Here is a 13,808-nt window from a genome sequence, read left to right on the forward strand (position 1 = left end):
CTCCTCCTCTCCCTCCCCTCCCCACTCTGAGGATAAGGCTGTTCAAGCATGCTGCCCCAGGTTTCAGATCTAATACTTTATACTTTCAGAGATTTTCTTGCTGCTTTTGATTAATTTTATGGGAAGGTCGCATAAACCTAAATCTGATGTTTTGTTGATGAATTAAAATATAAAAATTATTTATATTTCAAAATAAAAATTATTTATATTTCAAATATTTTTATGTGGATTTTGCTGTTTAGTTTCAGTGGAATAAAACATACAGAATGGAGCAATAGAAAATAAATCTTGAGAGGGTTAGAGAGACACTGGGAGCAGACGTTTTAGCTAAGTTTTGCTGTTTGTCATAAAGAACTTTTTCCTCATTGTAAATATTAACCTCGCAGCTAATGATCCGTTGGATACTATAGTTGATTGAATTTCAAACCAAACTGCAGTTAGTTAGGGAAGTGTGGAGTAGTTCTGAACAACTCCGTTGGGCAGTTTTCATTTTAGTAGAGGTTTGAGTAAAATGGGAACTGAGCATCCAGTAATGTAACGAAATGAGATCATTATTTCCAGACATGTCAAGTGCCAGCAATCTGGGGACTCCAAAGGGGACTTTCAGAGCAAAATTGCTTACTTAGAAATGGCTTTCAGCAAGAAAGAAGATTGAAAATCTTGTTAAGGTTGAGGCTACATCCATCTTTTCTACTACTGTATTATGAAGGCCTAACCCACGTGGACTCAAACTCTTGTTGAATAAATATAAACAAGAGTGTTTAGGAAATAATATTCAATAAGTAGTCACCAATTAAATGAATAATGAAAAATTGATTTAGTAAGTATTTACCAAATGAATACCCACATAAAAATTATAAACTAATAATCACCTCTTCCATCTTGTTTCAAGGGGTCAACATTTTATTTCGGGAAACACTGCTGCATAGCACATATGATGTTATGTGTTATCCATGTATCATTTCATCCAGTACTTATAATGACATTATGAAACCAGCATTATAACTCAAATTTTATATAAAGAAAAGGAAACTCAAGTAATGGTTGAAAAAACCCTGTGTGGGGTCAGAAGTCAGTGAGAGGATTTCCAAGGGCTTAGCAGCAACTCCTTCTGTGGAAAAGAGAAATTCAGAAATGAAAAACCATGCAATAGCAAGCAGACAGAACAAGAAAGAGAGCCATGGTGTCCAGGTGGAGAGGTATGAAGAACACTCAAGGAGGCACAATGTCTACAGAAGGAGATGCCATCTGATTAATTCTAGGCATAAGGGAAAGGTGGGAGAGGATACACTAGGTGATGCCATTTTAGTTTAATTATAAAACTAGGAGACAAGAATATTAAATCATGTATAAATAAAAATATCCATTATAAAAAGCTATTAAAGTCAGAACTACCTTATGAACAAACAAAAGACATTTATAAATATAAGGGAAAGAAAAAAAACTTAAAATAGAGTCATGATTGGAAATGGAGGAAACAGGATGGATAAGCTATAGGCAGAGGCTTAAATTCTTTCAGCATTTTCTGTTTTGTAGATATAACTAGAATAACACAATAGCTTAATTATAAAATCTAAAAGCAATCACTGAAATAAAAAAAATGAACAAAACTGTTTTGAGTTGGTAAAGAGACCATTGCAATTCTAAAAGAAATCACGACTAGTTTGTTCCCTAAGGAAAAAAATCCACATCTGTTTTTTATAGTCATGTTGTTGGTAGAATTCTTCTGAAACAATTATGTTCCCTTGTGGGGTGGTGAATGAGTAATTATAAGAGGGTAATTGTAAAATAGGGTTTTGATGTATAAAAAATATACATCTGTAAGAATAAAGAAGTTATGTAAATTTGCTGTGTTACTGACTTAGAATAGGAGCATGATATATTTTTTACCTTAAGATATTTTTCAATTCCAGCTCTTTCTATTGAAAGGAACAGAAACAAAGTCTATCCAGCAGAAACAAATGTCTCTGGTCTACAGATTCCTGTCTACAAATAGCCTCCCTAGTAAAAGAAGCAATAGGCCCATTGTGAAATAGGAGTTTGATGTGTGAAATGACATATCTATGAGACTGAAAAGATGAAGGGAATCTGTTGTGTTACTATGTTGCTGTGGAGGTACAGATAGATGCTAATCACTGAGAACTGACTATTTCACATGCTAAACTGCAGGCACATAGCCAGCACCTCCCAAATTAAGGAAATCTAAGAAGATTCCCCTTAACACCAAAATATGAAAGGGTTCTTCACCTGGTTGGAGCATGCTTATTGGACACAAGGAATCCAGGAAATATTTACAAAGTATTTACAGAAGAAAATAATGTAGGAAAAAGAAAAGACTGTTAGAGGTACCCAGACAAAGGCCTTCCACAAAAGATGCAAATAAGCATTATACGTGTAGTTTGATAACCATTACAAAATTCATGTACACAAAATAACTTTTTTTCCTTTTTAACTTTTTAAGTGACTTGTTTATTCTTCTTTTATGTGCATTGGGATTTTGCCTGCATGTCTTTCTGTGTGAGGGTATTGGATTCCCTGGAGCTGGACTTACAGAGAGTTGCGACCTGCCATGTGGGTGCTGGCAATTATATGCAGGTCCTCTGGTGCTCTCAAATGCTGAGCCATCTCTCCAGCTTCCACAAGACAGATTTCTAGTTACTAAAATACTAAATACTAAAACAACAACTGAAAATTTGAAGAAAAGATGTTTTACAATATTAGCATGTAAGATAATAAAATCTAAAAGTCAACAGAACCAGAACCATGAGAAATTCTTATAAAGAAAACCACAAAGGTATCTGAGAAAACATAAAGATTTAGACAAATGTTTGAGGACAATAAAATATATCAAGAAGAATTAATTCTCAAATTAGTCACTGAGAGTTTTCAAAACACAAACTGTATAAACAGTTCAAATAATGAATGAAAAGGTAAAAACAGTGATACATGAGAACTTCCCCCTTTAGATTTAAGGTATGTTAGAAGTATGTGATATTTATTTATTTTCTATGATGAAGAGAGCACTATCAATGTAGAAACCATCAGGTTTATAAATAAAATCTCACACTTATGTATAATTTAATAAATAACAAAATGTGGCCTTTGAAGCTAAAGCAGAAAATAATTTAACACATCAAAACACTGTACTGAAACAGCTCGTTAACCATTGGACAAGAAGGTAAAATTGGGTTTTATCCCCACATATAATGTCAAGTCTAAAGAAGTATATGCCAACTCAAAAAGTAAATTCATAAAGATAAGGAGAAGGACCCAGAAAATTCATTTACTGTGCATACATACAAAGGAAATGAGACTGTGTGCTGTGGGGTGCTGTCCACAATAGCCAAGATAAAAAAATCAATTGATGTGCCCCCTTAGCAGATGGGTGGATAAAGAAGATGAGTTTTAAGTATACAAATACTACTCAGCTTTCAGCAAAATGGCCACCCTATCATTTGCAACAATATACTATATAAGTGGAGTGACAGACATAGAGGGCAGTGACAAAGGTTCATGGTTCATTTATATGTGGATGCCAAGACTGTTGATGCCACAGTTACACAAAGCAGAAGATGGTTACAGAGCTGGAGTGATTGCCAGGTGGGAACTGAGGAGACAATGGCTAAAGGTACAACAACATTTCAGGTGAATAGGAGAGATAAGTTCAAGATATCTACTTAATACTGTGGTGACCATAGCTGAAAAATTAGGAGAATCATCCCAGAAATATATGAGGTAATCAATGCTGATTAGCTAGCATACAGTGCTCCACTCAAAACAACCCCTTGATGGTTCAAGAAGAAATTAAGCATCAAACCTCCATATGGTCCATATGGTCCATATGCTTCAGTTATGGCAAGATAGCCAGTGGACTAATTTGCCCTAATTTGTCTACAGACAAAAAAAAAAAAAAAAAAAAAAAAAATACTGTCCAGGAAAGGACACACAATGTGGGACAGGCAACAGTTTAGCTCTGCCAAGACAGAGCAAGCGAGTCTTTCATAGTTCCTACTTCAAGATCTGTCAGATGGATCTGAGCCAGAAGGCTGAAGATAGATGCTCCGATGTTCTGAGGAATAGGGGACTGTCTAAGTAGTCAGTTGTCTCTACAATTTGTTTAGGTTTTGGAAGCTATGCCTTTGTGCTTCCTATATATTCAGGTAATATTTAATTCATTCTTGGATTTCTGACAAGGTTGAAGACTAATTACAGTCTCATAATCAAACTTAAGTTGTCTACATTGAGGAAAATGATATAGACTTGAAAGGATGGTTTCCAGATGATAATACAAGTTAAAGTCAGAACATAATTCAGATATAGAATTGTAAACCTTTAAAGTCAAGATAAATGATTGAGTACTTTATCTAATGGACAAATATGATGTACTGGATTTTAATTATATACCATACTTTATAACTTTTATATAATTGTTGTGGTTGTGCTCAATTTAGAGAAAAGAGCCTTTTTTATTGAACAAAACGGGTGAGATGTTGGGATTCTGATTGTGCTTACATGGTAATGACTGAGCAATAAAGAGCCAACAGCCAATGACTGGGCAGGGAGACAGAGGTGGGATGTTGAGGATTCAGAGAATATCAACTATTATGCATCCTTAGAGGAAATGTAAATGATTGTAGATACTATGGCTAAAAGCACAGAGGCTCCTCAAAACTACAAAATTGTCAGGCTACCATTCAAAGCAACTGGGGTATGCTTGGTAGTTAAGATTAACTGTCAACTTGATATTTAGAATCATCTGGAAAATGCCCCCCACCCCCAGCAAGCTGGTGGGAAATTACTGGCACTGTGTTGATTGAGGTGAAAGATCTACCCACTATGAGTGTTGCTATTCTCTGGCTGGCATTTTAGAGTACATAAGAGGAGAAGAGAGAGCTGAGCAATATTGTGCATTCACTACTCTTCCTCAAGTTCCTCTCGCTTTGACTCTCTGCCATGATGGACTATGTAGCCTTGAACTCTGAGCTAGAATAAATAAGCAGTGTCTCTTTAAACTACTTTTGTCAGAATGTTTTATTGCAGCATCAGGAAAAGAAACTAAGAGGATATCCAAAGGTTATCCAGGTTCATACCTGAAGGAAATGAAGTCAGCATACCAAAGAGATACTATGTGCCTTATTTATTGCAGCACTATTCAGGGCAGCTAACACATGAATCCACCTAGGTGCCCAGCAACAGATAATGTGGTATATACAAGACAGAGTTTTATTCAGACACAAAGAAAAATGAAATATTAATATTTTCAAGAAAATGAAACTGTAAGACATTGAATGAGACAAGCTAGACAGAGATGAATCAGTACCCTCAGGGTCCACCTCATATGTGGGAGCTATAACTAATGTTGACCAGTGAGGAAAATAGTGATTGCTAGAGATTTGGGGTGGGGAAGATGGACAGAATGGGAAAACCATGATTGGGTTAAGGTGTGTTGTATACATGCATGGAAGAGTCACAAATGAAACCTATTAAGATGTACAATTAGTAAGTCTTAACAAAGATTTTAAAAGAAGCTATATACAAGGTGGTTATAGAAGGCATTGTACAACTCAAAATAAAGGCTTCTTCCTTTCTTCCTTCCTTCCTTCCTTCCTTCCTTCCTTCCTTCCTTCCTTCCTTTCTTCCTCCAAGACAGATTTTTGCTCTGTATCTCATGGTGCTCTCATGTTAGATGAAGACATCTAACTTCTGAGTACTACTGTTAAAGGTATTACCACAGTTCCTAGCTACAAAAGAAGATTCTGAATGTATTCATCACCAGACAATGAAAATTTTAAGTTGATAAGATATACTAATTATTTTATGGTAATTAAGACTCAATGTACACATATTAGTATATACAAAAATTACAAGTCAACAAAAATTAAGTTTGAAAGAACCTAAACATAAACATTGAGATGAACAATGCAGCATAATTCAGCCTTCATAAAATAGCAAAACTCTGATACCAACCAGCAACATGGATAAAATGTGAAGACATTATGTTAAATGAAGTAAGCCAGACACAGAGGTTATTTGATGTTTACTTAGGGAGCATGAAGTAAATAGGAAGTTATCTACATGTGGAGTTTCAGTGGGATGATGAACTGTGTAGCAACTGAGCAACAGTGTGGATGTAGTTAATGGGGGTCAAGTACTAGATATTTAGTCATTAAAATGGTAAGTTTTATACTATGTATATTTTACTAGAACAAAAGCAGTAGCATGATTTCAGTTGTCATGCACATTTCTCCCCCTCTATTCTTCCTCTACATCCTCTTTCCACCAAAGCTCCTTTTCACAGTACTGAGAATTGAATTATGGTCTCACATTTGCTAGCATTTTTGTGTTTTCTGCTTTTCTGTAAAGTGTACAAGGGGCCAGCCAAATGGTTCATCTGGCAAAGGCCCTTATTGCTACCCTTGACCTGGGAACCCATGTGGTGGAAGGAGTCAATTTTTGATTGGATTCTCTCAGTAAGTTAGAACTCATACTTGGTACTGCTAAAGAGGCCAAGAAACTCAACTTATGTAGGCCATGGACCCTAGGAGAAAAAAAATTCTACTATTATTCTGCTATATAATCATAGCAATAAAATGACTCCTAATGATGTGTTGCTATACAGTGCATTGCTCATTAGAGAAGTTTCTTGCAGTAGATGTAATTAGCACAGAGACTCACACTAGACAATGTGAAGAGAAGGAGAGACTTTGGAACACTCAGCTCTAAATGGAATACTCTATCAATCTTGCCCCCAGGCTCAAGGATCTACGCAGACCAGGAGGTGGAAAGATGATAAAAGCCAAAGGTAGTGAAGGACTCCACGAAAGGAGTGTCTTCCAGACACAACAGGACTGGTGCACATACAAACTCACTAGTCTGTGATAATACACACGAGGCATGCACAGGCTCAAGCCAAACAAAATCCCAGCCCTGAGAGGGGGAAGTGGACACATAGTTCCAGCCCTAACCAAGAAGATATTTGCAGTTGGTATCTGCTGGGAAAGGGAGACTCTCAATTATTTTTGAAAGACTTAAGGAAATTGTATTACAACCTAAAATCTTCAAAGCACTGCACTTAATTTAGATGTGGAGAAATCCTATTTTTTTGGAGTTTCTTTTTAATTTTCTAATGTTAAAGGTCCAATCTGGATGAGATAATCATAAAAACTAGGTCAGGCTTGCAGCCTCTGTCAGGCTAGGGGCTTTCTTCAGCTCTGAAGGACTGATGCTGGTAGGGTGAACATTATGGAGGTTTTAAGGTGCTGGGCAAAGGCAGCTTTAAATAGCTGTGTAATAGTTCAAGTTGCTGAGTAAACTCTACCAGTTGCTTGTTCTATTTTATGTTACTTAATTCTACTCATACCCGACAATGCTAGTTTTGCAATTCCCTATGCCACAGCACTTTCAAGTACAGAAAGCTCAAGAAATTCTAGTGTATTGTTATGACAGCAAACAGTTCACAGCAGCATTCCTTTCAACATCTGGGGATTGTGTCTGTTGGCTAAAAATGTGCAGTTTTGTAAAGTTGAGCTATTTGGAACTTGAATAGCCTAGACGTTTATTTGTCAATGGACAATATCACATAAGCTGAAGCAGCTATCACAAGGCTGGCCACCATGGAATTGGGGTGGGGGCACGGCTGCCCGATCTCCCCTGCCCCGCCCACTCAGGCTCACTTTCCTTTCCAGCTCCTTGCTGCTGTTTCTCTGTAACCCTTCTCCCAGCTCTTCATCTCCTTGGGATCGACTTCATCCCATTCCACTGTATTTTCTTCTACTGTGTTTGGGTGGGGATGGAAGGGAAAATTAGAAAAGATGGACCACATAATGAGCATCAGATGCTGGATGTTTGGGGAGTAGCAAGGAGCAACCTAAGCGGCCCAACAGGCTAGAAAAGAAGAGAGTCTACCCACACAGCATGCACATGCTTTTTAGTTTCTCTTTACTTTCACCTAATTCTGAAGCTACGACCTAAAAAGGCAAGAACAACGGGGAAAGTAGTAGGGATGAAAAGATAAAGCACCATGCCAAGCTGAGACACCTGGTATCCAGAAGACTGTATGGGCATACATCATAAAACTTTCTCTTATTTTCTCTGTTTGTTTTTGTTGGTTTTTTGTTTTGTTTTTGTTGAGACAGGGTCTCACCATGTAGTTCAGGCTATCCTGCAACTTACTGTATAGACCAGGCTAGCCTAAACCCAAAGTGATCTGCCTGCTTCTGCCTGCTGAGTACTAGGATTAGAGGTGTGTCCCACTACCTCCAGTTAAAACTGTGGCTCCGTCCCGTGTATTCTGCAGAATCTTTCATTTATGCAGTTAATAAACCCTGTATTCATTAAATGTTAGTCCTATGAAAGTGAATACGCTATTTGTATGGGGAAGTGGCTCTCTTTTAAGAACGCTTTCGCTGTAAAGGCTCATTCCCTTTTCACTTTCTTTCTGCTTAGTGAAGGAAGGCCTGGGGGTGGGGGTGGGGTAGCTGGGGAGGAGGATTAAGAGGGAAGGGTTCAAAGCTGGTGAAGGAGCAAACAAAAGGCTCTGCTCTGCTCAGGGAGCCTGAGTTCAGCACTGTGGGGTCTCTAAAGACCTGGTGCCAACCTTGTAATCTAATTTATATAAAATGATTCTAAAACTTTTGATTTTATAAAAAGCAAGGGGGGGGGGGACCAAGCCTTTAAACCCAGTACTCAAGAGGCCAAAGCAGGTAGAACTCTGAGTTCAAGGCTGTTCTGCTCTACCTAGAAAGACCCTCTCACACACAAAACAAAACAACCAAGCAACAATGACAAAAATGACTGGGTTAGCACAGTGCACTGGTACTGTGGTTAAGAGCATACGGTACTCTTGCAGAGGCCCTGGGCTCAGTTCCCAGGACCCACAACAGGTGGCTCACAAGTACCTGTAACTCCAGCTCCAGATAGTGTCTTCTGGTTTCTAAAGGCACCTGCAATCACAGATGCACAGCCCCCCCCCCCGACACACACACACAGAGACATGTACAAAATTAAAAACAAAGCAATTAAAACCTCACTTAAAGGCTAAATCACTTTTACCCAAAGCTGACTCGGGCTTGAAAATCATTGCTCCCAACTTCAAGCCACTGCCCGCCTCCAGAAGTCAGCAGTGCATCCATTTTTGTTTGTTTTATTTTGTTTCGTTTTAAAGTCCTTATCCCCAAGATTAGTGCTGAGCCTGGCTGACGTGGAGGGAGGGAGCAGGTGAAAGTGCACAGGCCATCGTCATGTCTACTGGAGCCAGTGACTGGGCTGACACTTAGAATCTCAGAATGCTGCTCCTGTGAAGGACATGATGGATTTGACCTCCCCCGCGTCAGATGACAATGCCAAGCAAGGCCTCCCAGGGCGTTGTTAGGGTCTGAGAGTCGGCAGACATTCTGCATTAAGGTTCACTGACTAAAATCACACCCCTCTTCTGCTTCTCACATCTTGGTATCTCCTGAGATGATCTTAGTAACAAGATGAGGATTTACTTTAAATTTATATGTGACCGATAAAAACTTGTGTCTATCTTTTTGCCTGCAGTGGCCATCATTGCAATTGATTCGTCATATCAATGGTCAGGATCCACACCCTTATCATAAATGCAAGCACAAGCAGAACGATTGTGTGTCAAATGTAGGAGCAGGAGTGGTGATAAGCCACGGAGGCAGGCCGAGGGGAGAAAAGAGCTGGGAAGTTTCCCAGCTTTTGATAAGGATCATCAGTGAGTAGGCGACAGGAAGCAGCCCCAGTGACAGACAGCATCAGAATGTTTCAGTTGTAAAAACTTTCTAAATGTATTTCCAGCGAAGGCCTAGGCAAGGCACCATCAATGCATCTCAGCACTGGCTGTTAAACATACCATATTCACTCCAGGTTACTTAGTTATCAGCAGCACTCAATGTGACCTTTTTAAGTTTATTAAAACTTTACATGCTAATATAGATTTTAGAGGCTTGGAGTCTTCTAATAGTTAATATCTAGGAGTACAAAGCCAGGCTCTCAGAAGGCATGTATGTTGCATAAATTTATTCACTAGCACAGAATTATTTTGGTATTTTCATTTTTCCATAACTAGGCAATGAACTAAAATGCTGAAATAATGTTTTAAGCAAAATTATAGATTACATAACACAATACATATTATATATGACATATAAATGTATACATATGTTATATAATATATAAATTTGTATTAATATATTACTTAAGATGCCAAATGTAAACAAAACAAAGATCTAAGGAATGCAAGTGGTAAAATAGGTAAAATCAATTTAATTATCTCAGCTTAAAATGTAAAGGGCTTTCCAAGAATTTAAAGCCATGTATTTTATAAAAATGCATAGTCCTCAGCTGTTCATGGCTTCATCTTTGAAAGTTTGTCTACTTACCCAAATTTATTTGTGCGGCTAGAGAGATGGCTCAGTAGTTAAGAGCACTGGCTAGTCTTCCAGAGGACCTGGGTTCAATTCCCAGCACCCACGTGGAGACTCACAACTATCTATTACTCCAGTTCCAGGGGATCTGATGTCCTCTTCTGGCCTCCAAGGGCAGCAGGTACACACATGGTACAGAGACATATGCGCAGTCAAAACACTCATATACATAAAAATAAATAAGATCTCTTTGGAATCTGAGTTAGTGTTCCACAGCTATAATTAATTACTGAGATAATCAGCTAGTCCTTTGGGGGCTTCCTTTCCTTCACTGACAGAGTGTAGCACCATGACAACTGTCCACTTCATGGCTGGGAGTGAGAGGGGAAATAAGAGCTTGGAGTCCCATGATGCCCTACAACAACAAACTTCCAATCACCTGAAGACAGACTTTTGCCCAGGGCTACCTCAAAGTTTCCAGGGTATCCCAGTAGTGCTAACCTGACGACTGAGCATGTAGCACATGGGCATTTCAGACCCACACCATGAGAACTCTAAGATCCATGGGACCATTTTGGGGCATATTCAGAGTAGTACAGTTTTTGAGTCATCCAACATGATAGTCCTAGCGTGACTTGTAGGGTGTGTCTACCATAACTAATAGGAAATGAAGACAGTTGGCCAATAGCCACACTTCACTTTTGTTAATTTCTTTATTGTACTTTATTGTTTTTCTTGTTTCAAGAATATAAAAAGGAAACTAATGCTAATCTCTAATACAAGACATAAGTATGTCTCATTTCCTCAGGATTGGTTACAACAACACTTCTAAGTTCTGGAAACTTCACTAGATGACAGCATGAGATGCCACAGCCCATGAACCTCCTGGCTCCTCCAAGCACCTTGGTTTGGTGTAGGGTTTCTAACAAGGCATTGTGGTGATAAGCCCTGGCTAATGGATACCTCAAGGCTCCTGTGGAATATTCCAGCTCCATAAACATCTGACCTGCGATTCAGGTTAGATGAATGAGCAGATGGCTATATATGCCCTGTAGGTAGCTTAACAGCCAATCTTTGGCTGTTTCTAGTCTGTACTCTTTTGGGTCAGAAGCCATAAAATGATCCAAGAGGAAGGGGAATCTATTTTTGTTGTTGTTTAAATATCTTCCCCTGGCTCTCAACTGACCCAAGCACTGATAGCAGCACTAGGCTATTCTCATCAAGGGTCCAGTGATGTGCTTCTCTGTGTGAGGCACAGAAGAAAGGACAGAGACTTTAGAGTCAGACTCAGGACCAACTTCCTGCTCTGCCCTCTAGAAACCATAAAACTCATTACTCACTGCTTGACTCTCTTCTGTGCTTAGCTGCACAGCCAGGTGCCTGGGGAAAGCATCTCTGTGCCCCAGGGGTTACAAGCTTCAGGGGTGGACTGAGATGCTTTCTTGTGGTTGCTCAGTGTCTGCCTCCTTACCAGGACCTCATGACTTGTTATTGAGATGGAATCTCGCTGTGTATGTAGCTCAGGCTATCCTTGGAACTGTGATCTTTCTGCCTCAGCCTCCTAAGCAAGGAGATTAGAGGCGAATGTCACCACATCAGTTGGGGACAATGATTTTTTTTTTTATTTTTAAGTTGAAAATCCTGAAAGATCACATGACAGTGCCAAGGAAATGGATAAGCCAAGCAGCTTTCTACTTTCACTTTGAGAATTTTAAGTGACCCTCCACCGACATTAGGCCTAGTTGGTGTACTGAGAACTCAAGAGTCAACCACAACCCCCAAAGAGCAAATCCCCCATCCAAACCCATGAGCCCATGTCGAGAGTCAGAAAGCTGTGCTCCTGTCCCATTTACAACTGTTCAAAAGGGTCTAGGATCTCGTTAGAAAGTCCTAAGATGTCACGAAGAAAACAGGAGCCTTCGGTATCTAAAACAGCAAAGGCATTTGTTGTTAGTGGTGGTGGTGGCTACAGCGTGGCCAAAGTCCTCAGGAGAATGCTGTTTATTCATACAGAATACACAGTCACTGGAATACGATGAATAAATGGATGGATGAGCGAGGTGTCGGGGAGCACGCTGTAGAGGTGCGGCAGCAATGAGTAGAATAAGTTCTTGACTGGCAAGCAGAGATTAGTGCTTGAGCTTGCTAACAAGTTGCCAGAATCTAATCCTATACAGGTCCACTTTGCAAGGCAATTTAAATCTGTCATTCTTCCTCTCTTTAAAATTACCCATTTATTCACTTCTTCCTTCCTGCAAGGGAGTGCACTGGCTTGAGAGAGGGTGAGGAGGTTGAGATGGAATGAATATTTTTAAGGTGTGAACTTGTGGTCTAAAGTTGGTTTGACAAATTCTTCATACACCACATTTCCCTGTGCACACTCAGTTTGTTATAATAAATAATATAGGTTATTTCTGTCTGAGAAAAAAATGCCCAGATTCCTTGTACATTGGTCACAAGCACAAGGGCTCAGCAAAGCTAACCCCTGTCATGTTCAGCCGGAGGCAGAGCCAGGGCCGGCACCCTAGACTTCTCAGAGAGTACGCTTGCCCTGCTCTGAGAATTTGAAGAGAGAAGTTTAGTCAGACTTAAGAGGCTGTAGAGAAAAGTCTTGGGGAATCTGGTTAGAGATATAAATATGAGAACTGGACGTGGTGGTGCACACCTGTGATCTCTGTGTTTAGGAAAGAGAGGCAGGAAGATCAGGAGTTTAAAGCCAGCTTGAGGTACTTGAGACCCTGTCTAAATAAATAAGAGATAGATTACTGAGTGCCTTAACTGGGACAGATAAAGAATTTGGAATTATCTGTGTCAGTAATGGTAAAATAAGTTTGAAGTAATAAAATCTATTTTAATAAGAAATCTTATGAGGTCAGGATGCACAATGAACTTAAGAGAGGCAGCCTTCCTGCCCCCAGCTCCTGAGCAAGAGTGATGGGGAAGGATAGCCACTGCCGAGAGTGACGAGCTTCCAAGTGTTTTAACCACTGACAATTATGTATCCTGAGCAGGCAGGAGAGAACCGCAGGATTCGCTGCCAGTTCTCTTCCCTTTTACAAACAGATGAGAGAGACACACAGAGAATCCATTTAAAGGGTGGTCCTTTGTTCTGATTTGGAGCAATTTTTTTCCAGTCATTTCTAGACTTCTATTTTTTTATTAGATATTTTTATTCACATTTCAAATGTTATCCCCTTTCCTCGTTTCCCCTCTGAAGATCCTCTTCCCCTCCCCACACCCCCTTGCTCACCAACCCACCCACTCCAGCTTCCTGGCCCTGGCATTCCCCTATACTGGGGCATAGAACCTGCACAGGACCAAGGGCCTCTCCTCCCACTGATGACTGACAAGGCCATCCTCTGCTACATATGCAGTTGGAGCAACGAGTCCCACCATGTGTACTCTTTGGTTGGTGGTTTAGTCCCTGGAAGCTCT

General features: G+C 39.6%; 1 protein-coding gene across 2 annotated transcripts in view; it reads right to left on the minus strand.

The window, feature by feature from the left end:
- Positions 1–13,808, minus strand: part of Ccdc146 (coiled-coil domain containing 146) — a 135,690-nt gene that overhangs the window by 67,432 nt on the left and 54,450 nt on the right. The gene's annotated exons all lie outside the window — the stretch shown is intronic.

This window comes from Mastomys coucha, unplaced genomic scaffold, assembly GCF_008632895.1.
Source record: "Mastomys coucha isolate ucsf_1 unplaced genomic scaffold, UCSF_Mcou_1 pScaffold19, whole genome shotgun sequence".
Lineage (NCBI taxonomy): Eukaryota > Metazoa > Chordata > Mammalia > Rodentia > Muridae > Mastomys > Mastomys coucha.